The sequence below is a fragment of the Bombyx mori genome, chromosome 27, assembly GCF_030269925.1.
Source record: "Bombyx mori chromosome 27, ASM3026992v2".
Taxonomy (NCBI): Eukaryota; Metazoa; Arthropoda; class Insecta; order Lepidoptera; family Bombycidae; genus Bombyx; species Bombyx mori.
Genome location: NC_085133.1, coordinates 6,366,634 through 6,394,075, shown reverse-complemented (window position 1 = coordinate 6,394,075; position 27,442 = coordinate 6,366,634). Strand labels below are relative to the sequence as shown.

The 27,442-nt window shown below is 37.2% G+C and overlaps 1 protein-coding gene across 4 annotated transcripts in view; it reads left to right on the top strand.

Annotated features, from left to right (window-relative positions):
* LOC101744693 (IQ motif and SEC7 domain-containing protein 1) overlaps positions 1-27,442 on the top strand; it is a 246,308-nt gene that overhangs the window by 18,580 nt on the left and 200,286 nt on the right. For all 4 annotated transcript variants that reach the window (XM_021346151.3, XM_062676490.1, XM_012697759.4 and 1 more), the window contains exon 2: positions 22,458-22,480. The gene's annotated coding sequence lies outside the window, so the exon portion shown is untranslated. The remainder of the gene's footprint in view (positions 1-22,457; positions 22,481-27,442) is intronic.

Below are 27,442 nucleotides of genomic sequence, written 5' to 3'. Positions count from 1 at the left end.
AATAAGTAAATAAAGGGGAACAAAATTAACTTTATCAATCTACCCTCAACGAACATTAAGTACCTAATAATCGGCCACAAAATTTAATTGTACGAATTTGGATTTGCTAACACACCATGTAGAAGTTTTTTTATATTTCAAAATACTTGTCGCATCCGGGTCATGAGCAAAATTATTCAACGAGACCCAAATCGTTCTACTAGTATGCAGAGTTTATGAGGTGAGGGTAGAATAAAGTTTGATAAAAGCAGCCTATGTTCTGTTCTATTCTTGAGTTGATCGTTGTTTGTCTAGGAACTGTGTTGTGCTTCGTGACCAATTGTTATTAAGAGCATTATTATCTGATTCATCTCTAAAACAAGTGCTTTGTTCTCATTTGGTACTCGCAACGCTCATGAATGGTTCAGTACCAGGCAGGACTTTTCATACGTTCAAATATCGTTCGTGTTGAGGGTTATTTAATGTTAACAATTCACGTTCCTGTCCTCTGTCGTATGAATGGCGAAACAAAAGGCTGTTCTAAACAGAATCATTGATATCAATTCACAAATAATTAGATTCAGATCGTGTCCGATATATAATTGCCCTGTTAATCGTCATTTTAATATTACTTCTTAATTGACTGCATTAAATTAAATTTCCGCTAACAATAACAACATTGGGAACAATAAAACATTGTTCTTAATTAACATTGACCGCAATACGTTTCTGCTAAAAACATATCAGGGCTATAACATTGGCAATGGAACTTCCTGCCTTTCGTAATATTTTAGGTACAAAGCCAAAATTAAGGCATTAAATTTCTTTAATATGACGTTACGATGCGAATTTCAGCTGTTTTGTATGTAGCTAATGGCTTTTCGAGATTTATTGATCGAGTTATGTATGAAGTTGAACACAAAACACGTAATCGGCAGTGCTAAAAGCCCTCTGTTATGAATCATCGCGTGCTTTTAATGATGTCAAAAAAATCTTGAATACACATGTTAACGTGCTTTTCATTAGTAAATGCTCTTAAAACTTTATTTATTTATTTATGATTGATAGATTACTGGTAGCCCGGAGGCCTTTCTTTCCAGTTTCACCAGGACAGGTGGGCGAGCAAAGGCTCACCCAAGATGGGTGGGATTTGCTAACAACTGCCCGAGCGCCTCCGAAGAAGACCTAACAACTCAAGAGTAATTGCTTCGCGAATGAATCTACTACCGGATCGGCATCGCGACCCGCTGAGAAGATCCGGCGAGAAACTCAGCGTGCTGATGCATGGGTTGAGTTGCACGTCGACCTCTATGTCGGGTTCGACGAGTAGCTCTTAAAACTGTTTTTATTGTGCTCAGAGTTAACACAGTAGTTAAATTTCGATGAATTACACTTCGGTTTTCCGTGTCCACAAAAACTGTAAAGTATACGAAACGACAGAATTAATAATAAGAAAATAGTAAATGCGAAATTGAACCTTAAACACAGTTTAAATCGTATGTATTATTGACTTGCGAAAATTGGAAAAATAAAAATACCTTAAAAACTCTGCTCGTCTTGGTATCAGTTACATAATTTGGACTAAGTCGTCGCGGCCTAAAGAATAAGATTCCTGGTCCATTCGTATCGATTGTGCCGATGCTGGAATACCGCAGGAATCTTTCTTATGAAATACGTACTCAACAAATGTTCATATCGTGTAAAAATAAAATCTGGAAAAATTATAATTTGCGTAATGACTAGTGGTAGGGCTTTTTGTGGGCCCGTATTGGTAGGTAACACCACTCTGCCTATTTGTGCCGTGAAACAGTAATGCGTTTCGGTTTGAAGGGTGGGGCAGCCGTTGTAACTATACTTGAGACCTTAGAACTTATATCTCAAGGTGGTATACCCGCTCTCAATCAAAATTATCATTTATTCAAATGCGAGACTATTAATCGTCACCAAAATAACAGAATAATTTAACATCGATTATATAAATAAATTATAACTCTCAATGATAATGGATTTTCGTTATTTAAAAATGTCCTGCTACATTATATAAATTTTTGAACAGTACTCAAATATTAGAGCTAGATTCCTGTTGCGATGTGTACCTTGAACTTGATCGTAGCCATTTTACATACGAAATTAAGTAATCGAGATTTGTTAGTATGCACTATTTCAACATTAGGCATTACGTTTCTTCACTCATCCCTATTTCTTTGGTCTTTATTGCAGAGTTACTTTATTACTGTTCACAAAGGTCTAATATCTGAACAAAACTTGTGTACCGAATCGACGTCAAACATAATGTCGTGAAACTATCTCTGGAATGCGTTTCCAATATCGTTAGTTTAGTATTCTGCAACTAAAAATCTCACAGGACCCATTAACGTTCCTTCCAAAATTGGTATTTTGATATTAATACTAAGTTTGTAGCTATTAAACAGTTTGCGTATTTCAATCTTCACTAATAACGAATTCTTTACGTAAAGCTGCTTTCAGACTACGCTATACTATAGTGCCATATATATAGCAGCCTATATATACTTAGCCAATAATATATGGTACAGTACAGTGTGAACGTGTCCATAACAATGTATGGTGCGCGATATTGTTGTGCTATGAGCTATATACTATATGCTATTATATTATAGCGTAGTCTGAAAGCGGTTTAACGCAAAATCTCGTAATAAGTACATAAAATGTTAAAATCTAAAGACTCATTTTGAGATCGTCGTGGCCTAAAGGATAAGACGTCCGGTGCATTCGTATATAGCGATGCAACGGTGTTCGAATCCCGCAGGCGGGTACCAATTTTTCTAATGAAATACGTACTTAACGATTGTTCACGATTGACTTCCACGGTGAAGGAATAACATCGTGTAATAAAAATCAAACCCGCAAAATTATAATTTGCGTTATTACTGGTGGTAGGGCCTCTTGTGAGTCCGCACGGGTAGGTACCACCGCCCCGGCTATTTCTACCGTGAAGCAGTAATGCGTTTTGGTTTGAAGGGTGGGGCAGCCGTTGTGACTATACTGAGACCTTAGAACTATATCTCAAGGTGTGTGGCGCATTTACGTTGTAGATGTCTATGGGTTCCAGTAAGCACTTAACACCTGGGGCTGTTAGCTCGTCCACACATCTAGGCAATAAAAAAAATATATCATAGATCGTATTCAGAGTATATGTAATTTATGTTGTGAAGAAAAATACACACAATGACACTGTAGTCTAATTAGTATTGTATTCGCGTGCAATTGATAGCTGTAAAATGTACATCTTCGGTGTTATAAACACGCCACGAATTACAACGACTGCAGGATAATGTTTACACGAACAAAGTGGATCAGAACAACAATACGATAGGAATAATAATCGAAGCACTCAACTCAATTCCCGGTTTGTTGGTTAAAAGACAAAGTCAGCACAAGATGCCGGCTACACGGTAAATATGGTGTGCCTTTCCGGGAATACCGAAGTTTCTGAATTGATTAAGAATATTAATATTGGTCTTGCCGTTGGAGTTAAACGGCTTGATAAATAACCCTTTGAATTGTGGAAAACGTTTTGAGAAAATACATTTTCAGAAATTATTGGCACTGAATTAAGAAAAGAATCGTGGAATTTCTTTAATTGAATTAGATTTCTGGACGAAATCAACTTCATCTCTGGTTTCCAACAGAATATCTTAGTTAGTATGTGTTTTATGTATTGACTACACGTTTTTTGGCTAATATGCCTAGTATGTCTTTGGCGTACGTATTGGCTATATGTATATTGGCTGTACGTTGTCATGTCATGTTAATAATGTTTGAAACAATAACGGCTTAGCATAGAACTGATTTATTTTAATACATTTAGTTTTATTTATCTATACTTCTATACTATCTATACTATAATAATATTATAAAGAGGAAAGATTTGTTTGTTTGTTTGTATTGAATAGACTCCGAAACTACTGAGCCGAATTGAAAAATTCTTTCACCGTTTGAAAGCTACACTATTCCCGAGTGACATAGGCTGTAATATTTTTCGAAAAAATTTGGGATTCTTACTAAAACTCCAATAATGTAACCCAAGGTGTCAAGAAATTACCTAAAATATTCTTTATATCGGGTGTCCTGCGAAAACTATTGATGGTAGAATAAAATAATGTACTAAAAATAAAACAACGTCAAATATCGTTGAAATTTCTCTCTCTCTCTCTCTCTCTAAATCTGAATAATCGACAGTCAGATTTCCTAATCAGATTGTCCAAACACTAAACTTCGATTGTTTATTTCCTTAATCACTTCACAAGCGTTGGACGTTCTCGATCGTCCCTTGCCACCGAAAATAACCAGTGGTGTTGTTATCTTGTTCTAAATCCAGTAACGTCGGCGCACGAGCATCGCCACATGCACTTGATCGATGAGTCACGGTCGCTGCACCCGCGGCTGGTCCTGTGAACGTCATCGGCGATTGCTTTAAAAGACGATTTTGATAATTATGTAGACGTATGCGTATGTATGACGACGCTTGCAGCTGAAAGTAGGTATTGTACTTTTTGACGAAGCATGTTGCTGATAACTCTATTTCTGTAATCTGACGATTAGGTTAGGAATATTGTGTTCTTTTTTTTTTATAATAAATAAATTAATTATGTAGATCAGTGGTCCCGCAGTAGTCGAAATTCGAATATAATTAATAGAAATGATAAGTTTGAACATTACCAAGACTACACTATAGACAAATAATATTAAAGATAAACAATATTAACCTATTTTCAATTTGACCACAGACTTTAAGCATTAACTAAAGTTTGATCTCATATCATTTAATTTCATTCTAGTTGATTAATGTCTCAAATTAATCATCTTCATTTTATTTCATTTCATTTCACTCCATATTACCATTTTTCATAAAATTAAGTATATAAAATATTAAAGACATGACCTAAAGGTCTTAGTTACCAGGTAATAAAAATCCCTTAAAAAAATAAAGTCTGACAATAAACAAAGAGTATTTGTGTGTGTCAAATACAAGGCAGTGTGTGTAATGTTTTCTTTATTGATCAAATGTATATTTTATGCATTATTTTAAAAAAATATTAGCATTGTGCACTCCTTTTGTATATTATCGTATAAGTGTGGGAAATTTCATACTTCTCCGTTCGCGCAATTTTCTTAAAAAGGGGTACATAGTTTTAAAGTTTTTGCTTCACGTATTAATATATAGATAGGTTGTGGTCATTTTGCTGTCTTATGTTTTTTAGAAATGACGGCTGCTATTGCTGGAAAATGTGTCATATCGTTTTTGTTTTTTGGGCTCATTGAATTAAGACGCTTTGGCCTGACCGCGAAAAGTCAATACCAGGTTTAATCGATACGCGATCGAAATAATTGATAATGCGCATCGATACTAACAAGCTCAATCTTTTTTTGGAAAGTAAGTCTGTTATACAGAGGCGTAATAAGATCCCTCAATTAGTTAGACGAGAGTCATTGTTCAATTGAATATGCCTCTAAGCTGTTTTTTTTGTCCTTGAATGATTGTAATAAATCGTGCACGTAACTCCATTGTTTTCGGGTCATTGTGTCAGTTTGGCGCCATGATCAAGGCTCGTGGTATTCCTTACGGCACTTTAGTTTTTACGACGCCTTTTGAATTATAAAATGAACTGGGCAGAAGATATGCATATAGATTATTGGAGATATTGTATATTTCAATTTAATTGTTTAGTTAAGTACGTCGTTAACATTCTCGCTTTTTTGATTTTTATTTAATTTTAACCTATACTGATAGCCTTGAGAGGCTATTTCAGCTTCACCCTAACGTGTGTGGGTGAGCTCCCGGGGCTCAAACCGGAGTGTTGCTAACACTGACCCTAGCAAGAGCAGTGCTTCGCAGAATCTACCACCGAATCGGAAACGCGACCCACTGAGAAGATCCGGCGAGAAATCAGTGGGCTGTGTCTGTGGGGGCGCTTTTTAGTAAGTGCTTTGTTAAACACTTTTGCTTATCCAAAATTGTATGAAAGTCGTTTTTTTTTTAATTGTAATCTCATATAGTATTATTATATTTAGCGATTTAACATAGTTCAACTGTTTACCTGCGCTTAGTCCCCAACGTATTATGGGATTAAGGATTTAAGTACCGTATTTTTAAAGATGAAAATGGATCTATTAAGTTTTGATTTATCTATTCATCATTGATTTATTGATTAATAGCTCAAAATTAACAAAACGAAGTTACGAACAAATAATTGATTCGAAATTTCATTTTAACCCGTAGCTACCGATGCTTTAAACAAGTAAGTGACCCATCTCACATCAAAACATTAATTTACGAGATACGTTCGACTCGAACCCAGAATTACAGTACAAATCGAACGACACCCGGAATTGAACCTAAACGCATTTGAATATGATTTCATTTTCAATATTTTTTTTAAAATTCAATAATAGTTGAACTCGTGTTGCCGCTTCAGTCGGATTCGAAATCGGTGGGAGCGAACGTCTAAATATGGATGAACCAACGCGAAGATCCGAATCGAGTGGTTTTCGCGAGACAAGGAACACGTCACCTCCAAAATTATAATAAAAACGTCAGGCGTTCTTGATTTTCGTTAATGATGTGCCAAAAAAATACTAGCCCGAATTATCATCTAGTCATCTATATATTAATACGTGAAGCAAAAACTTGGTATCCCTTTTTACAAAAATTGCGCGGACAGAGGAGTATGAAATTTTCCACACTTATAGAGAATACAGAGAAGAAGTGCACAATGCTAATATTTTTTTAAAATAATGCATAAAAGATACATTAAATCAATAAAGAAAACATTACACACACTACATACCATGTATTTGACGCACACACGCATGCATACTATTTATTGTCAAACTTTTGTTCTTGACGTCTGTGGTCAAATTGAGAATAGATTAAATATTGTTTGTCTTTTTTTTATAGTGTAGTCTTGGCGAAATTTGTGATTATAGAAGTATAAAACACAATCATAATAGTGTACAAACTTACAGTTCCAACTAATTATAGTCGAATTTCGACTACTGCGGGACCACTAGTTATAATAAAAACGTCAGGCGCTCTTGATTTTCGTTAATGACGTGCCAAAAAATACTAGCCCGAATTATCATCTAGTCATTATTATTATTAGCAGATATTATGAAAGGTAGGGTCGTATGCCGAAAGAATATTATCATATGCGACCATTTGATTTAAGCCCACTTAATTTTATATGAAGTACTAGCGACCCGCCCTCGCTTCGCTTCGGAAACTGTAATTTATTATTGATTTCTCCACTATTTAGTGGATGTTATTATACATATAAACCTTCCTCTTCAATCACTCTATCTATTTAAAAAAACCGCATCAAAATCCGTTGCGTAGTTTTAAAGATTTAAGCATGCATAGGGATATAGGCACCGATAAAGCGACTTTGTTTTAAGTATACTATGTAGTGATTTACCTGAACAAGATTCAACCTACATATACTTAACATTTACATCTATTCGTTATGGGTATGCCTTATATCATGACGATAGCTACCTGAAAATGGGAATTAGGTATATATAGTAATAATAAATTAGACCTATTGCCTTATAAAACAATTTTTTTTAATCATCAGCCAAGAGATTCGCTTCCTTCGATAATATTTTACCGAACCGCAATAATAATGTATTACATTTTACAATACTCGGCTCGTTGGGAATACGGATCTTTGTGTAATCACAAAGACTCCATCCGTAAAACCGCCGGCAGAATGTCGCTTCAAAAAAGGCCTCTTGTTTGCGAATTTTTCTTTTACCGCGTAATTATTAATTCGCTTTCTTCTATGTTTCGTCATTTCGAATGTTATAATTGATTTCAAACTTCCTTCTCTAGTTCAGAATTGAAATTTTGAAAATTAACTTTGTAATCAGATGACAATGCAGGAAGTAAGAACTTCAATATTCTCCCGTTAATTTTGAAGAATCCTTGACAAATCTTAAGTCTTGATAGACACGATTGACAGAGTGGAGCAGTCTCGATGGAGATTTGGCTCTGACCACCTAACAGCTCTCACCATATCTGCTCATAGTCTAGCTGACTGATTGCAAGATAAAGAAAAGAAAAAAATTTTTTTTTTTTAAGAATCTCCTTTGTTTTTCTTAATGTCTGTTAAATACATAACACTATGATTGGTTCTCAGCTCGTTTTTGAATCGAACTTAAGAACCAGAACGTCGTAATGTCGAATCACCGATCCCTTTAAGAGACTCCAACCATTATTCACACGACGTGCCAATGTCACGGTTGGACCCGTTGCCGTACAGAATATTTGTTGTAAAAGTGAAAGCACTCAGCTGAAAACGAACTCATTGTGAAATCACTACGGATTATGAATAACAAACAATCGTTTTTACTTTTAGTACCTATGTAGACTATTTGTCTGTAAGTGGCACCTGTGACAGAGAAGCTGAGGAGTGCACGTTTGGGATGGTATGGACATGTGATGAGACGAAATGAAAATGAGGTTGTTAAGAGAGTGTTAACTATGAATGTGGAAGGATTTAGAGGAAGAGGTAGACCTAAGAAGAAATGGATGGATTGTGTGAAAGACGATATGGGTAGGAGGGGAGTGAGCGAAGAAATGGTATATGATGGAAGAGTATGGAAGTAGAAAACATGTTGCGCCGACCCCAGGTGACTGGGAAAAGGGCAGGATAATGATGATGATGATGTAGACTATTTGTAAGTTAGTGTATTATGTGTGTTCTTATTGTGGCCCAGGCATTTTTAATATACTTACAAGAGCGACTGTGAATACTTAACGTAAGCTGGGTCGTAAGCTCGTCTATCTATTATGACAAGAAAAAATGCAACTATAAAAGCATGGGAGTCTCTTGTCATGAAACTGGAAAGACACCATCGAATTACTAAAGTATACACAACAAGCGGCCCACTCCGGCTTCACTCGGATCTTTAACATAAATTTCAACGATACTACATATTTGACGTTGTTTTATTTAAAAAAATAAAATAACACTTATTGCGGGATAACTATAATAGACATATGCTGTCGCGACACTTTTTGTAAATAACAATGTGTTCTACAAAGACGTAGTACATTATTTTATTCTATCATCAATCGTTTTCGCAGGGCACGCGATGTAAAGAATATTTTAGGTAATTTTTTACACCTTGGGTTACATTATTGGAGTTTTACTAAGGATCCCTAATTTTTTATGTATTTATTTAATTTAAAAATTATTATGGCTTATGTCACTCGGGAATAGTGTAGCTTCTAAACACTGAAAGAATTTTTCAAACCGGTTCAGTAGTTTCGGAACATATTCAATACAAACAAACAAATCTTTCCTCTTTATAATATTATAAGTATATAAGTATAGATTAGTATAGATAATATTGTTGTCGTTGCTATGTTCCTCAATATAAAAACCGTACATAATTAAAAATGTCGTACATCATAGAGATTTTCAACCGTACAGCGACCTCGCTCCACGTTGTGAAGTATTCTTCAAACTTCATTTAAAGAAGGACTTGTGCGCCGGGGGAACACTGTGTAGGATAGCTAATGCTAGTTCTATGGTACTCGAAATAGGAATAACTGAAAACTTTCATAACTGAGGTGTGTCATTCAAGTTTCTCTTCCCAGAATCGGTACTTCGCATTATTTACTGGTGGTAGGATCTCTTGTGAGTCCGCACGGGTAGGTACCCACCACCCTGCTTATTTCTGCAGTAATGCGTTTCGGTTTGAAGGTTGGGGCAGCCGTTGTAACTATACTAAGACCTTAGAACTCATATCTCAAGGTGGGTGGCGGTATTTACGTTGTAGATGTCTATGGGCTCCGGTAACCACTTAATATCAGGTAGGCCGTGAGCTCGTCCACCAATCCAAGCAATAAAAAATTAAAGATATTATTATTATTATTATGGTTGAAGGATTACTGGTGGCCCGGAGGCCTTTCCAGTTTCACCAGGACAGGTGGGCGAGCAAAGGCTCAGCCAGGAGGGGTGGGATTTGCTAACAGCTACCCGAGCGCCTCCGAAGGAGACCTAACAACTCAAGAGTAGCTGCTTCGCGAATGAATCTACTACCGGATCGGAATCGCGACCCGCTGAGAAGATCCGGCGAGAAACTCAGCGAGCTGATTCATGGGTTAGGTTGCACGGCGAACTCTTTGTCGAGTTCGACGAGTACGGTTACCGAGGTCCCTAAGCCTGCTCCTAGAGCTGAAGGCGTCTAGTGCAAAGGTTATTGGATCTGATGGATCCATAAGGACGTGTCTAGGGCGTCGACGGTGACTGGCTCCTGCATGATCAGGATTCGGGGAGTAGTCAGCGGCGGCTACAATAAGGCGATTATCATGACGCATAGCTTTATCGAAGTACCGTACCGACGCTAACTTCATGTATTTCTGTATAGATTCGAGGCCCAGGTCGTCGTGTAGGTCAACGTTCCTCACGAACCACGGAGCTCCGACGGCTAACCTGCAAAAGCGGGATTGTAGAGATTGAAGGGTGTCTATGTGTGTGCGGGCCGCGTGAGCGAACACCACACTCGCGTAAGTCATGACGGGCCTTATGCAAGTTTTGTAAAGTGTCACCTTGTTCCGAAGGGACATTTTACTCCGCTTACAGATCATGGGGTAGACTCTACCGAGAATAAACGCGGTACGGTCACGGACTGATTTTATATGTGGGCGGAATGTCATCGATGCATCCAGGGTAACGCCCAGGTACTTGACCTTCCTGGCCCAGGGTATGGATTGACTAAAGAGAGTAATCGGGGGTGTGAGATTCCTCCTCCTAATACGGGAGGAAATCCGTGTGGAGCTTCCGCTCTGAAATAGCACCGCAGTACTTTTCGCTGGGTTGATGTCTATGCGCCATTTTCGGAACCACTGTCCTAGGGCTAGGGCTGCGCTCTGAAGCTTCTTCGCGATTAGGGACTTGTTTCTACTGGAATAGTAAACAGTCGTGTCGTCGGCGAATAAAGCTAAATGGGTCGGCGGCGACCGGGGAATATCGTTAACGAATAAGCTAAATAGGAGGGGTGAGAGGACAGAGCCTTGCGGGACTCCAGCTGTGAGAGGTCGTGGGGAGGAGCGGGTTCCCTCGACTCGATATCGAAAAGAGCGGTTCGACAAGAAGTCCCGTATGATGAGCACGAGACTATCCGGCACACCCATGTTGAATAGTTTGAAAATCAAACCGTTGTGCCAGACTTTGTCGAACGCTTTTGCGACGTCGAAGAAGAGAGCTCCCGTGTATAACGGTTTTGGTCGATTAAGCTCCACAAGAATGTGCTCCGTGAGGCGGTGCACCTGTTGAACGCATGAGTGATTTATACGGAATCCAAATTGTTCATCGATGAGAATGCCCTTGGACGAGACGAAGTCTCTGAGGCGTTTGTAGAGCAGACGCTCATACAGTTTGCCTAGAGACATGAGGAGTCTGATCGGGCGGTAGCTCGTCGGATGATTTTTTGGTTTACCGGGTTTATGTATGCCCATAACGTCCGCTTCTTTCCACACCGCGGGAAAGATACAGTTCGCCATAGCGGCATTGAAAATAGATGCCAACATCACGATGAGTTGGACAGGTAGAAGTTTAATAACGCGGTTGGATATACCGTCGGAACCGGGAGCCTTGCGAGGACGTAGGTCTTTGATCAAGTCTTTAACTTCCATCGGGGTGAAAAATTAAAGATGTGGTGTCGTGGGACACCAGGTAGGAACGAAGTTCCTTCGGCTAATGTAGAATCCACACAGTTTGCAAAAAAAGAAATGGTGCTCAATTTTATGTAGGTTTTCTTGGTTTTTCTATTAAATTTTGCTGATTAGTTTTTATTTAAGTACGGGAAAGTATTTAGGAAACTCAGTATTTTAGGAAATAATAAATAACGTAAAATAAAAAAAATAGTAATTCAAATTATCAATTAAAATAACAAAATATATCTCTTTATTTTTGGTTGACAACATAAAATTACATAGAAATAGAAGTAATTACTAAATAGAGAGAGAAGGGATTAGAGAACGAAAAGAAAGAAGGAGAAAGAGAAACGTATTATACACTACTCGCTTGTGTATGCGACTGTCGCGCCTGCGCACGTCTCATTTAACGGTTTTATTCCACGCACTTTTTTCCACGGTTTTATTCCACGCACTTTTTTCCACGGATTTTTTCTTACGGTTTTACTATCACATTTTTTTCAGTTCGGTCGCGCAGCAAAATCCCTATCCCCTCCAAGCCTGCCGTAAGGAACTTCGTTCCAAAAAAAAACTTCGCATTTAAACCAGCTGCCCACCTGATGGGGTTTGATTCGTAAATAACACTCTTAATAAATACTTAACATTCAACTCCAAGTTCATTCGTGTGTATGGAAACATTCGGGGTAATTACAACCAAACTCCTGATGCGGACAGCTCAGAAACACTGACTTGGATCAGGGAAAGAATTTCGTAAAACCATCAGGAAAACAAATCACCAACGAGGGGATAATAAGATAAAATCAAGGACTATGAACACCAATGATAATTGTCATCAGCAAGCAATATTAATGTGGAGTAGCGTATAAATACAAATCACATGCCACAACAGAATACATGGTCCGTAATAAAAGTAGATATTAAATAATATGAAGCGAATAAACCATTTCGCACTTATATTAAATGTCTCAAGAATATGTAAATTCTGAAAGTCGCATCCACTTTACAAACAGAATCTCAATAATCCGCCTCCCTGAAAACGTAACGTTCATAACTTAATACTTTTCGTCGTTTGTAGAATATTACTTACTGAATTCGCTGGCGATATTTGGATTCCAAACGAAAATCTGTGATATTGTTGAATCAAAAATGAACCAATGTTTGTTCTTGATTTCAGCGGGTGTGTTACTACGTTAGTGCCAGGTTAAAGAAACAAAAGGTCAAGCAGAATATGTAATTCTTTTGTTTTTCATTTAAAAATTACATGTTTGATACAGGAATTAATAGTATTTTATTTACACAATAAAATCCAAGAGACTTTGGGGTCACAAATAAAATATATGTAAGAAATAAAACACGAAATATTTCACGTTGAACCGTTTTGAGTACTTGGGTCTAGTAAAAGCTCTATTCTGGTGTGAGACCAATTTGGATCCAACATTGGCCGGTCTCGAGAATACAGACGCAACCTGCACGTCCATAGATTTGCATTTCAAATCCTTTAAAATTACAGCTTGAAATGTACTCAAGCGAGTGTCATTTAAGAAACGTGGTCCGCATGGGATAAGTTGCATTAGGTATTCAGATTCTGGACGCATGTATACGACAATAAAAATGTTTTGAGGATAATTTCGTGGATTCATCTGCCTTTGTTATAGTAATCTACGAGTTGTATTGACGTATGAATTCCTCTTCTTATTAATTGAAGTCACAAAAAGATGGAATTAATAGTGATTGATAAAAAAAAAAATTTTTTTGCAATAAAATAGGTATTTGACCAGTTATTTTAGATTTGATCGCACCATTTCAAATACTATATGATCTGACCAGAATTGTTTTTAGATTTTTTGGAATTCTCTCAGTAATAGTCGGCTATAGCTGATTACTGAGATACTGAGTAGGAACCTTTTGTGAGTGCGCACGGATAGGTACCACCATCCAGTCTATTTCTGTCATGAAGCAGTAATGCTTTTCGCTTTGAAAGATCGCGCAGCCGTTGTACTGTAAATACTGAGTGAGACCTTAGAACTGATTTCTCAAGGTGGGTGGTGGCATTTATGTTGCAGATATTTATAGTCTTCGGTAACCATTTAACATCAGGTAGATTATGAGCTCGACCAAGTCTAAGGCGTCTAAGGAATAAAAAAACAAAAAAAAAATGCCTTGGGATCGATTCTTCTTTAGTGAAACGATTTACCTCTGCTTTTGCCGTAATCTTTTCAACATACTTAATGGTACGTAGGCGTGACACTGATAGATTTTGTGACACGATTTTATACAATTAGCGTGCTGTTATAAACAGCTTCTATTCTGTAAATAATCAAAGACTTCCTTTTACTATACTCATTCATCTGTGTTCCTTTTCAGCTGTCGACACAATTACATTGTGTAGCGGCATCTTTTTTTTTTCTTCCTACCTATGCTGATAGCTTTGCGAGGCTATTTCAGCTTCTCCTTGACGTATTGTTGAGCTCATGGGGCTCAAACCGGGAGTGTTGCTAACACTGGCCCTAGTAAGAGCAGTGCTCCGCAGAATCTACCACCGGATCGGAAACGAGACCCACTGAGAAGATCCGATAAGAAACTCAGTGGGCTAGGTGGCATCGTTTCATTATCACCACTATGATAAATCATTAAGTTATAGTCCTGAGAACATTTTGATTAAGATTAATAGAATTCGCTAACGTAAATCTGTTTGCGGAGCACTCAACTGTAGTACTTAATTTGTACTAATTTAAATCGTCGTACCGTTTTGATTAATCATTATACACGAGTACCTCCCAGTGTGTTTCAAGAATGTTAATGATCACATGACGAAGCGTGGCGAATAGTTTATTATAATACACATTGAAAACTCTACTACAAGCTTTGCATTACATAATATCATGGAAACTGAGTAGATTTAGGCATGTCTTTGAGGTGACCATAAAGTTTTGCTACGTTAAAAACCGAAATGAATAGCATCATGCTCTTAACAGCAAAATTCCAGGTTAAATTGTCCGTGAATCTTTTGTTTTCAACTTTCTATGTTAAACGTCAAGTTTTTCTGCTTATTACAGAATGGAAAGCAGTCGACGTCGCCCCAAACACGTCATATCGGATCCTCTCGATCCACTAACGGTGCTTCTAGCTACCTCAAGCACCGGTCATCGTTCTCGTCGAACCCGTCGCTTGCGACGAAGGGCTCGACGAGTAAATTAACCCTCAGACACAGCCCACTGAGTTTCTCGCCGGATCTTCTCAGTGGCTCGCGTTTCCGATCCGGTGGTATATTCTGCGAAGCACGGCTCTTGCTAGGGTTCGTGTTAGCAACGTCGTCAGGTTTGAGCCCCGTGAGATCACCTACTAGTTAAGGTTACGCTGATATAGCCTCTCAAGTCTCTCAGCTTAGGTAAGAAAAAATACTATTTATTTGTTCGAGGCTTGAACGACTGGCGACAATTCGATAGCTTGTACTATGTTGGCAGTCTTTTATTTTATTGCGATGTTAAATTTGCAATGCAATGTTTACTTCGCCTTTACCCTTGTTTTATGCAAAAGTGAATGTAAAACGATATCTTTATACTTTTACAGTCGAATAGATTTCAAGATAATAATAATATTCTTTATATTTCATGTTTCGGTAGGCAACGACTTGTTCATTCTGTAATATATGGTGTTTCAATAAGAGTGTACTGTTTTACTTTAAAAAATGGCAACACGTATCTTTTGAGCGATTTGTAATATTTTTGTTGCATATAAAATAGACATTTATCGATTAAGTGTGAAATGAAATATCCGGCAAATGGCCACTGTGGTTCTGGTGATAGGCTATACGATCCGGTTATACGGCTGGTTGTCCTGGTGAAACTAGAAAGTCCTTCGGGCCCACACTAATCTTTTCTTCAAAAAGAAATGATAGGAAATTAGAAAATTTCGGTGAATTTTTTTATACAGTCCGTATGTGGCTGTGTCCCGGCAATAACGCATTAGAACTCCGTCTTGAGCTCAGAAAGTGTTTGCTTAATCACATAAACCCAAAAAAGCTGCACCTCGCTAAATCGTATGATCTTGTTGGACACAGAATTTCGTGACATGTTTTGGTTTCGAATTCGTTGCTGCAATAAATCGATTGCTTCAAACCACATATGGCCTGAGCTCAAGTCGTCCACTTGAGGCCACAAGATACAAGGATACTCCCATTATCATGTTCCTGTAACGAATTCCGGGAAGTTTACCAGGGGTCAGATTAGCTTTTCCCGTTAATATGCTTTCATAATATTATCGTGTTTTTCTTTTGTCTTCGGTATAATCATTTGGCAGGCGTCAAATTTCACAATCGCCACTTACACGACACAAAAATTTACACCATTTTATATATTTCACTATTATCGAAACACCCATTTGCCCCCGTCTGGGGGTAGCTAGAATATACCCTTCTTAGGCTACCAGCGAATAGGTAGGGTGGAAAAACCATTCGTCCTTACTATGGTGTGTTTTGAAATCTGGCTTGGCTGGTATTTGGCTCTTTCACAATTCGGTGCTGCACAGTTAATTATTTTCCTCATTTTCACATACCTCTCACGTGATTGAATTTTATCATGATTCAGCCTTAGATAATATCCACGAACCCTTTTGCTCGACTGCTCTAGAAAAGCAACGCTTTACGATTCCGTTTACGATCTGTGACATCGTGTTTACTCGACCCGGTTTTATAGCTCAGCTGACAAGTTGAAACAGTGGGTGAATTTTGTTTCATTACGTACATAACACAGCTGTCGACGTGGTCAAACCGCTATATTAAGTCTATAGAAATAATGCTTCTGTGGACAAATATCAGTTATGTGAAGATTATGAATTCGATCTAAAACACGTGCACCAATTACATTTGCATGTTCAATGTCCTTTTCGATAGATTCTGCGAATTATCACTAAGACGATAATTAGGCATGTAACGGTAATCAACTTTTGTTACATTTTAATTTTTTGTAAATACGATTTTTTTTATTGCTTAGATGGATGGACGAGCTCACAGCCCTCCTGGTGTTAGGTGGTTACTGGAGCCCATAGACATCTACAACGTAAATGCGCCACCCATCTCGAGATATAAGTTCTAAGATCTCAGTATAGTTACAACGGCTATCCCACCCTTCGAACCGAAACGCATTACTGCTTCACGGCGGAAATAGGCGGGGTAGTGGTACCTACCCGTGCGGACTCCCAAGAGGACTTCACCACCAGTGAAGATTTTCGATTTTGGTCAATAGATTTAATAGAAAGCTATAATAGGTTTGGGTGAGTTCAGTGACTTATTTCGGAGAAAATTCTACTGAACATTCAATACAAATTGTTTACGAATAATAATAACATGTCTATTACTGTTTAGCGCGGTTCGTCGATAAAATGAGAGTTTCAGCGAAACATCCCGTCAGGAATCTCAAAGGCAAATATCTTGTCTCAAAGAAGCTGTGAATTCTTTTCAGATCATGTTCTTTCAATGTCTATAAAATTATGTTCGTTCACGTATTTGATACCGGATCAAACGATTCCATTGTTTTGTGAATACTAAAAGTGCTTACCTTACGAGAAATGGGATGCATCATTAATCTCTTCTTAGTCCATTGGTACTATTCTAAATACGTATGTTGGACATGTTATTATATTCAACTAAGAAAATTACAAGTAGCATTGAAAGTAAAATAGCTTACAAGGAAATCCAAGTAATCTTTTTTTAATGCCTTTTTAGGCAGAAGAGCATACTGCCTGTCTGATGGTGAGTGGTTACCAAAGGCGGATCCAGGGGGGGGGGGTCATGGGGGTCATGACCCCCCCCCTGAGCTGCTTCCAAGACTTAGGTAAACCACTAATTAAATATAATGATTTTATTTATATATTTTGTCACCATACAGATTTTATGTAACTACATACCGTCAATATTTAATTAATTTAATATAATATAATAACTTTGTATGATGGCGGAATGAACGCATCGAAAATTTGACTATGTGACCCCCTCCTGGCGCCAAAGCTGGATCCGCCCTTGGTGGTTACTGTCGCTTGTGGACGACAGCAATGCCATAGGCACAGCCATGCCTTACTCAATGGACAAACCTCGTTTGAAGAAAGACATATCAGCCGTCAATAAAAGTAAATTTAATATCAAACTGTTTTAGCTCATTGCTATTAATAACACATAAGTAATTACAACATTACTTTTGGTTCATTGTACAATTTTAAGATGTCAATTATTTTCTTCTAGACCGTACACTTGGCATATCGCTTACTGTCATCTTCAGTCAAATTTCAAACAACTGCATTTCATGTTAATATTATGGAAGTAAAAAAAATATAATAGGTATTACTGGTGGTAGGACCTCTTGTGAGTCCGCACGGGTAGGTTTCACCACCCTGCCTATTTCTGCTGTGAAGCAGTAATGCGTTTCGGTTTGAAGGGTGGGGCAGCCGTCGTAACTATACTGAGACCTTAGAACTTATATATCTCAAGGTGGGTGGCGCATTTACGTCGTAGATGTCTATGGGCTCCAGTTACCACTTAACACCAGGCCGGCTGTGAGCTCGTCCACCAACCTAAGCAATAAAAAAAAAAGGTAATTCGGCGAAAGTTTTTTTTTTTTAATTAAGGCAGTGTAGGGAACCTCTCTGAATTGACATATCAAGTACACATAACTCAAACTACCGTTTAATCTCGCAATTATTATTTATGTCATTATAGTATTTTTATTTCTAACGTTTTGAATACCTATTTTATAATTTTCGTGGTAACGAAAGTCTAAGTTATGTTTTTCGTCGCTATCTCAATATTGTTTAGCACAATACTCCGCCAAAAATTCAATGAAATATGCTTCTTGAATCTGAAATTGATTTAAATATTAATAATTCTCGATATTTCATGGGTTTTTTTGTGAAGAATTTATTTTGTGTGCACAAACAATTAGTTTTTGTTCCTTCTTGCATTGTTTTAAAGCACATAATTGTGTATTATTATAAGAAACGTCTATTTAGCGATTTTAGTTCAAAGTGATATCCTGTGTTATGAATATATGCAACTTTATAGATAGCAAACCAATTCTGTAAAAAAATCTAATATACTTCGATCTCGAATGAAAACGAACGAACAATCGTTTTGTTGTTACAGAAATGTCGCCGACCCTTTTGCAGAAAATCAATATCAAGTTCATTGCGGGAAGGCCAAAGCACGCGAGGTTATATAGTGTCGGGTTATGGCGGATTGTCGGTTTTGAGAATCGGAAGACGATAGTTATACGATCATGTCATTTGGATACAAAATTGAAATATGATATGACAATTAAAAAAATTGTAGAATAAAATAAAATAAAAATCTTAAATAGCAACTCGAATTAACAATTAATTTGATAATGATGAGATGTTATTCAATCGCCAACATTTGCCAATTGTTTATTAGTAAAATCAGTAGACTACAGCATCTTTACAAAACATAGTAGAATCCAATTATATTAAATACTTAATTTAATAATTTTTTTTAGTAATAACCGTAAAAGGAGTATGTATAAAATTAAGAAAAATCAATCAGATTTGAAGTTAGTGATTAAGCAAAATTGTTCGTTCGCTGTTTTTTCTTTAATAAATTTTTTGAGTTAAAAGTGTAGTTTTAACATAATACTACTTTCAAAGTTCTGCTCACGTTCCCGTAAAGTAATGGGTAAAAGTCTTGAAGATATTAACCAACTAATGGGTTTTCTTGGTTAACAACAAATCTCGATTGCATTATATTGCATAAATCGTTAACATATCTATGATTGTATCAGAAAGATATTCAGTGCTTTATATAAAATAAATATTGAAGACAATAATATAATTCGTTACAATCTTCACTAACTTAGCTATGACGTACCTTACATCGTGTCAGCCTTTATAGTTTACAATTCTACATCTACTAGCACATACACTTTCCTAACTAACAATCAATCCTTTTTCTTATGTAACACAAACAGAAGAAGTGAAGAAGTATTGATTTGCTTATAATAAGAGGGAGTTTTTATTGAAACATACAAATACTTTTAAGGAAAATAGCCGCGCAAGTTTCCAAGGTATTACTTTAAATCATTTACATTAACGACCCTACCCTTAATTGCCCCACCGTAGATTAATGGTATTCAGAAGACCTTTGTTGTTTTAAAAACAGTAACCGGTGTTGTTTTCACGACTTGATAGTACAGACCCCTTACAATTGACACGATGTTAATTAAAATCGTAGGGTATATACGTAAATATTAATATCACAAAAACTTCATAAAGATATAATACTATGAGTATTATTATTACTATTTTAGTCTAATCAGAATCTCATTACTTACCAATATATAAAAGAAACATGCGAATTTAGTGATCTAAATTGAGCAATAATTTAACTCCAAAGCAAGGCTATTATCTATCTACTAGCGGCCCGCTCCGGCTCCGCTCGGGTCTTTAACAAAAATTTCAATGATATTTGACGTGGCTTTATTTTATTAAATAAAAGAACACTTATTGCGGCATAACTATTATATAATAGTTAGAATGAAATAATGTCGCGACACTTTTTGTAAATAATAATGTGTTCTACAAAGTCGTAGTACATTATTTTATTCTATCATCAATAGTTTTCGCAGGGCACACGATGTAAAGAATATTTTAGGTAATTTTTTTACACCTTGGGTTACATTATTGGAGTTTTAGTAAGGATCCCTATTTTTTTTTTTTTTTTATTATAGCCTATGTCACTCGGGAATAGTGTAGCTTCCAAACAGTGAAAGAATTTTTCAAATCGGTTCAGTAGTTTCGGAGCCTATTCAATACAAACAAACAAACAAATATTTCCTCTTTATAATATTAGTATAGATTAGTATAGATTCCATCTAAACAGCGACTATGTTTCTTAAATAGCAAACAAATATTTCTAAAAGATTCCAATTCACTCGATTCACTTGGTGGTTCGAATCTCGATAACCGAATATTTTCCTGTTGTATCGATCGAATGCACCCTGGTTGCATATCTTGCAATCAATTTATTGAAAGGGGGGCGTGTTTTATTTTCTTCCAACATACGCTTCTATCAGCTACAAAATAAGGTCGGGATTGATATCATTGCATTTAGACTAAGGGGTTTGACCCACGTGTTACATACATTATTGCGTGATCTGTTCCTTTTTTCTGGATATTTCAAACGTTGGGTGCGTTAGGTTCAAGTAGTGTTTTTGCTGTAGTTTTAAGGTTTTTGTGTGTAACGTTTACACATTCGTACTGTGCAAAATTATTTAAAATGAAAATATATTTCTGGATGAAACAAAAAATGAAAGAAAAGTCGAATTACGTATAGACAGGTAATGTAGGCAATAGTGCTTGATAGACGTTGAGCTGATGATAAGAAAAGCGATATCATATTTTAATTGAAGCGAATAAATATAGGGTAACTCATAATAGGAACCGTTAGAACGTCTAATGTGGATTTTGAAGTACCTAAGTATATTTCCGTTTGTGATCAAGAATTTCTGAGATATACGTATAATGTTATTTAATTCAATTATAAGGTACTAGCTGACCCGGCAGACTTCGTAGTGCCTCAATCGATAAATAAAAGACACTTTACGCTTTTGTATAAAAGAAACTTAAAACGAATTTTCATATTTCTCTACCTTTTAAACCTTCTCTGGACTTCTACAAATAATTCAAGACCAAAATTAGCCAAATCGGTTTAGCCGCTCTCGAGTTTTAGCGAGACTAACGAACAGCAATTCATTTTTACTAGAGGTCCCGTAGTAGTCGAAATTCGACTATAACTAATTGGAATTGTAAGTTTGTACAATATTATGATTGTATTTTATACTTCTATAATCACAAATTTCGCCAAGGCTACACTATAAATAATATTAACAAAGACGAACAATATTTAATCTCAATTTGACAACAGACGTCAAGAACAAAAGTTTGACAATAAATAGTGTGCATGCGTGTGTGCGTCAAATACGTGGTATGTAGTGTGTGTAATGTTTTCTTTATTGATTTAATGTATATTTTATGCATTATTTAAAAAAAATATTAGCATTGTGCACTTCTTCTCTATATTCTCTATAAGTGTGGAAAATTTCATACTCCTCCGTCCGCGCAATTTTCGTAAAAAGGGATACGTTTTTGCTTCACGTATTAATATATAGATATATATATATAGATTGTATTCTTGTTCCCACTGTCATTTCTGTAATTTCCATATAAACATAAAGCAAATATGTGGTGCTTTGTCGAAAAACATTTTCATTCTGAATTGTTCATGAACACTTTATTTATCTTATTCTCCGTTTTCTTGTATGCTGAGAATAAACACTTCTCTAATGGAAATGTCACGCACGTTTCTTCTTTGGTTGTCATTATTCTGTGTTCTTCATGTGTTAATTAATTCTTTATAATAATCTAGTTAGAAAAGTTGAAAACCTTGACATATTTGGCGATTCCCTTCCAATATTTAAGAACAAAATTATAAAAAGTTGTTGTTGAACCTCAGCCTCGGCCTTGGTCTGAGTACTCGGGTATTACTGTCCTTGTTGTCTTTCTGTTTTTAATTTTTTTTTTATTATTATTATTTATAGTATTGTTAAATCTCTATTAATATGTTAATGTAATGCATGCTGTGATTGCCTATAATTAGAGTTGCAGTTATCAATTGCTCTATACACGTCAATGTTATTTTATGTCTTACTGTAAACCCTGTCGGTAATCCTTAAATAAATAAATAAATAAATTGTTTTTTTTTTTGTTACAGATTTTGCCGGCTTCCTGAATTGGGTAAGCATTTTTAATCATATATAAATTTGTTAATGTTGCTTTCAAATTTATTGTGTTTAAAAATAGGTTCGAAATATTCAGTTTTATTAAAGTAACAGCGAAGATAGCATCCTTTAATTAACGAGAGATCCCTTCACTAGCCTGTAATCACCGTGTTTTCGTAGAACGCCCCCGAATAAAATTTCCCTTTGTAAAATTTATAAAGGCGAAATTAGGAATTTTAAGAAACGGCCACCGGACTCTTACAAAGATAAAATACCAGCAAAAAATTTGGATTGCTCGCGAAAATGTTTTTATTATTTTTGTTTCTCGTTTTGAGCTGTTGTCGACCTTCCGATTTTCCAGTACGGAATCAAGAAGGCATAGAAAACTTTTATCATTTGGTAAATGATCATTATTATTTAATGAATTGTTTGAAATATTAAAGGAATGTTTAGTGGAGGCAAGGTCGTGACTTCTCAAGTACGAATGTTAATTTAAGACCACCTACACTAACTATTTCAATGGAAATTTCTCGTAACGACTTGGGTTTTCGATTATAAAGCACATTGTCGGTCTTAATCTCCAAAATGGATGTAATAAAACATTTACGTAGGTATATACTTATTGTTTTACTCAGTTGAAATAATATAATTCCATACCTCGTGGCCTGGAGCGCTTTATTAAATCCATGCGAACCGAGTAAGTTATTCTATTTCGTCGTGTATAAATATTTTATGTTTAACATAAACCCATTGTTTTGTTAACCAAACTTTAATCTTTAAGATATTTTTCTATTTCATCATTATACCTCGTTATGGTCAATCGGATACAATTTCGCGTTGTTTTATTTTCTTCGCTTCAGAAATAAAGGGGTTTGATCTGATCCGACAAAAAGTTATAGGGCCATTACGTCACTTTCTCTGTCACTGAAGGGGATCAACTCAATCGACAGAGGTAACTGGCGCTTAGGGACCTTAGAAATCATAAGGGCCCAGCCATGCCGCTGTCTGCTCTTCTAAACCTAATCCAATAGCTCGTTTGAAGAAGAACCTGTAACTCTACAAGATATTCACCGAATACCTGATAGTCGTTGAAAATCGTGACGCTGTCCGTAAAAACTATAATATTATTATGAAACTTATCTACGTTCGAAAAAAAAATCAAAGACTCAAAAAAATTTTTTTTTTATTCTATACAGTAAGCTGTCGTAAGACATTCAACCGTAGTTTTGATAAAAACAACTTCGGCGGTGCATGCACATGTCCATTGACATGTCCATATCAATTAATCTACTTAATCTACAGTAGATCTAGAAGATCTTGAGGCACTCTTCTTCTGAGTCTTCTTGTAGTCATTTGGTTGTCCATTAAATGCTCCATTAATCAAAATAATTGAAATAAAAGCTTTCCGTTTCCACCATTACATTGTTGAAACAAAAAAAAAGTGTCATAGTTTACTACTGCGCAGTTGATATTTTATACTTACACTTATCTGCATCAAACGAACTTATTGAAATGTTTGTTTGCGAACATAATATAATAAACTAATGCAATCAACGTATGGACGATACTTATGTTTCGGATTCAAAGGACGTTTACTCCGTATATTTTGTGCCACTGTCGCGGTTTTCAAGTGCACCTGATCTCCAAGGTCGTATTATTATGAACCTTACGGGATATAAAATAAAGGGGTCGTTTACGATCAATACAAACGATTATTACGCTTGTTTTTGACACAAAAAACCTACCAATGATCCGACAAAATATTTAATACTCCGCATGTATAGTGCGTTCTCCTGAGGGAGCACAATTAGACGTCTTCAATGGTTAATAAATACCTAAGTAGGAAAGACAGTATTGTGAAGAAAATCCTGTTAATTATAACTCTATTGAAAACTGTTTTTGTGGAAATCCATTTGACACAAGACTTATTAACGCTTGCTGTTTATTTATTTTAAGTTATGCTGGCTGTGCCGCTTCATTTTCTACTCCGCTGGGCTTGAACGATGCTTGACTTCATACGTCATTGAAGTTCCCCGTTTTTGCAGATTTCATTGCAAGGGATTCAAAATTATTTTAGTAGGTTCTTAAATAAATGTACGTTTATAAGTAATGTGTTGCAGGCCGGTTTGTGTAAGATTTTAATGACAAGGTTTTCTGCTTCCAAAATGATGAATTTTTTTTATTTTTTTTTATTGCTGAGATGTTTGGACGAGCTCACAGCCCACCTGGTGTTAAGTGGTTACTGGAGCCCATAGACATCTATAACGTAAATGCGCCACACACCTTGAGATATAGTTCTAAGGTCTCAGTATAGTCACAACGGCTTTTTTTTTTTTTTTTTTGGTCAGGAGGAAATCGCCGGACTTCCGCCCTCCCCTGGGGATGAAGGGCGGGGCATGTCGGAGTCGAACTGACTAAAACCTCCTGTCGCTCAACAACCCGCGTCCGAACCTCGCATGAGACAGAACCCATGAAAAGGCAAAGGGGGGAAAGTGAAGCGTTTAGTGCGGAGCACATCTCTCCCATCACCCTCCCCCTCGGGACGCCGGACTGGCGGTCGTCGGCGCCACGACCACCAGCCCTCTCGGTCGGCAGGCTATCCGGAGCCCGCCTAGATGGCGCCGGTTAGAATGGGTTATCCTACGGAATACCCCGCTGGGTCAGAACCAGCGTGGGTCGAGGATAGTCGGCCTTCCATCACCCGGATGCTCTTGCGTAAAACGCGTGCAGAGCAGCTTGCACGTCGTCTTCTTAGGCCCCCTTCGCCGGTCCCCAGACCGACATGTGAAGGGGACCCGAAACCCTTAGAGGGCCAGGGCTTGGGCGAGATCCGCCTCCCTGGCCCCCGCCCAACGGCGGCGGGCTTGCGCGTCTCTCACGCGCCCCGCCGCCTCCTTCTGCGAGATGGTGCACTCGCAGAAGTCGAGCATCGCCTTCCACGACTCGTCGTCGCCGAGCATCGATGCCACAACACTCGGCAACGACAAGTCGTTTCCTATTTTTGCGACGAGGACACGGCGCCACTCCCATGCGGGGCAGGCGACGAGCGTATGCTCTGCCGTGTCCAAGTCGCAACCACAATGGTGGCACTCTGCCGTCGGCTCGGCTTTGATCCGGTGCAGGAACTCACCGAAGCAGTCACAACGGCTGCCCCACCCTTCAAACCGAAACGCATTACTGCTTCACGGCAGAAATAGGCGGGGCGGTGGTACCTACCCGTGCGGACTCACAAGAGGTCCTACCACCAGTAAATTCGACTTTTTTATGTGTTTTACATCAGAACTGTTTTCTAGGTAAACCGATCATTATTATTGTTTTTATTTGGAAGCTGTTGTATTTTATGTAGATCTGACGATTACTCGTGAGTTATTCTTATGTGAGCTTATCTTGAAAATGTATGCGAGATTCAGGCGTCTATCAAATATCTTTGTGTTCGATGATGGCTACCACCGATTCAAGTACAACTCGCGAAAACTTAACGAAATGCTATAAAACCAAAGATTACATTAACAGAAATAAATAATTAGGATATTCGAATAGGATTTCCCAAATCTAAACCCGTTAAATATCTTCAACCAAATCCAATGTATACACAGCATAAGGTTTTGTTACAGGGACATATTAGAGTTTTATAACACTGTTATTTTATTATCGTCCGTGTATACCTGGCCGATGGTATACCCCTCTTCATTTGCAGCCATGAATGCTTAATTGATGAAGAGGGGAGTGCGCTCTGTTGCGAGTCTCCTATTAAATCAAGTTAACGAATACAAATAGTAATTTGAGTGGATAATTGAACATTAAAACGGAAAGCTTCGTGATTCTTCTTGTTTGAACGATATTATTGAATGAACTTTATGAATTTGTAGGAACAATGTAATTCGTTTGTCTTTATTTTAAATTAATTAGGGTATTCTTTGAGAGTGAACGTTACTTTGCATTTCTAGGTATTAGATATTTATTAGGCATAGGTTTACCGAGAGGGCTGGTGGTCGTGGCGCCGACGACCGCCGGTCGGGCGTCCCGAGGGGGAGGGTGATGGGAGAGATGTGCTCCGCACTAAACGCTTCACTTTCCCCCCTTTGCCTCTTCATGAGTTCTGTCTCATGCGAGGTTTGGACGTTGGTTGTTGAGCGACAGGAGGTTTTAGTCAGTTCGACTCTGACATGCTCCGCCCTCTATCCCCAGTAATGGAGGGCGGAAGTCCGGCGATTTCCTCCTGAACAAAAAAAAAAAAGGCATAGGTTTAGGCTCATCTTGATTCATTTCAATCACCGGCTCTTCAATTAGTACTACTACGTGGCAGACACAATGATATATTTAGCTTTGTCTATGTTATAAGTGAGACGATATACGACGGCTTATAAAAGGCTATTGAAGCACTAATGCGTTTCGGTTTGACAGCCGTTGTCACTATAGAACTGAGACTTATAACTCATGTCTCTATGTGGGTGGCGACATTTACTTTCTTCATGTCTATGGGCTCCGGTAACCAATTGACACTAGACTGTAAACCACAAGCCATCTAAGCATATATATAAATGAATTGCTGTTCGTTCTTAGTCTCGCTAAAACTCTAGAACGGCTGGACCGATTTGGCTAATTTTTGTCTTGAATTATTTGTGGAAGTCCAGAAAAGGTTTAAAAGGTAGATAGATATGAAAATTCTCGGAATTAAATAAAAATAACAATTTTGTTTTTCCTTTGATGTCGGACGGATTTTTTTTGTTTGTTTTAAGTTTATTTTATACAAAAGCTTAGGTCTTTTACTATCGATTGAGGCATTACGAAGTCTGCCGGGTCAGCTAGTTTTTAAATAAATAAATTTTAAATTGTATAGTCGTTTAAAAAACATGTATTGAAACTCAGGAACCTAATAATCAACGAATTGTCGGCCATTCAACTTGCGTTACATAAAAGTTGAGGCCCAACAAAACCACACAAGGAGTAGTTGTAACAAACTCATGAATGAATGGAG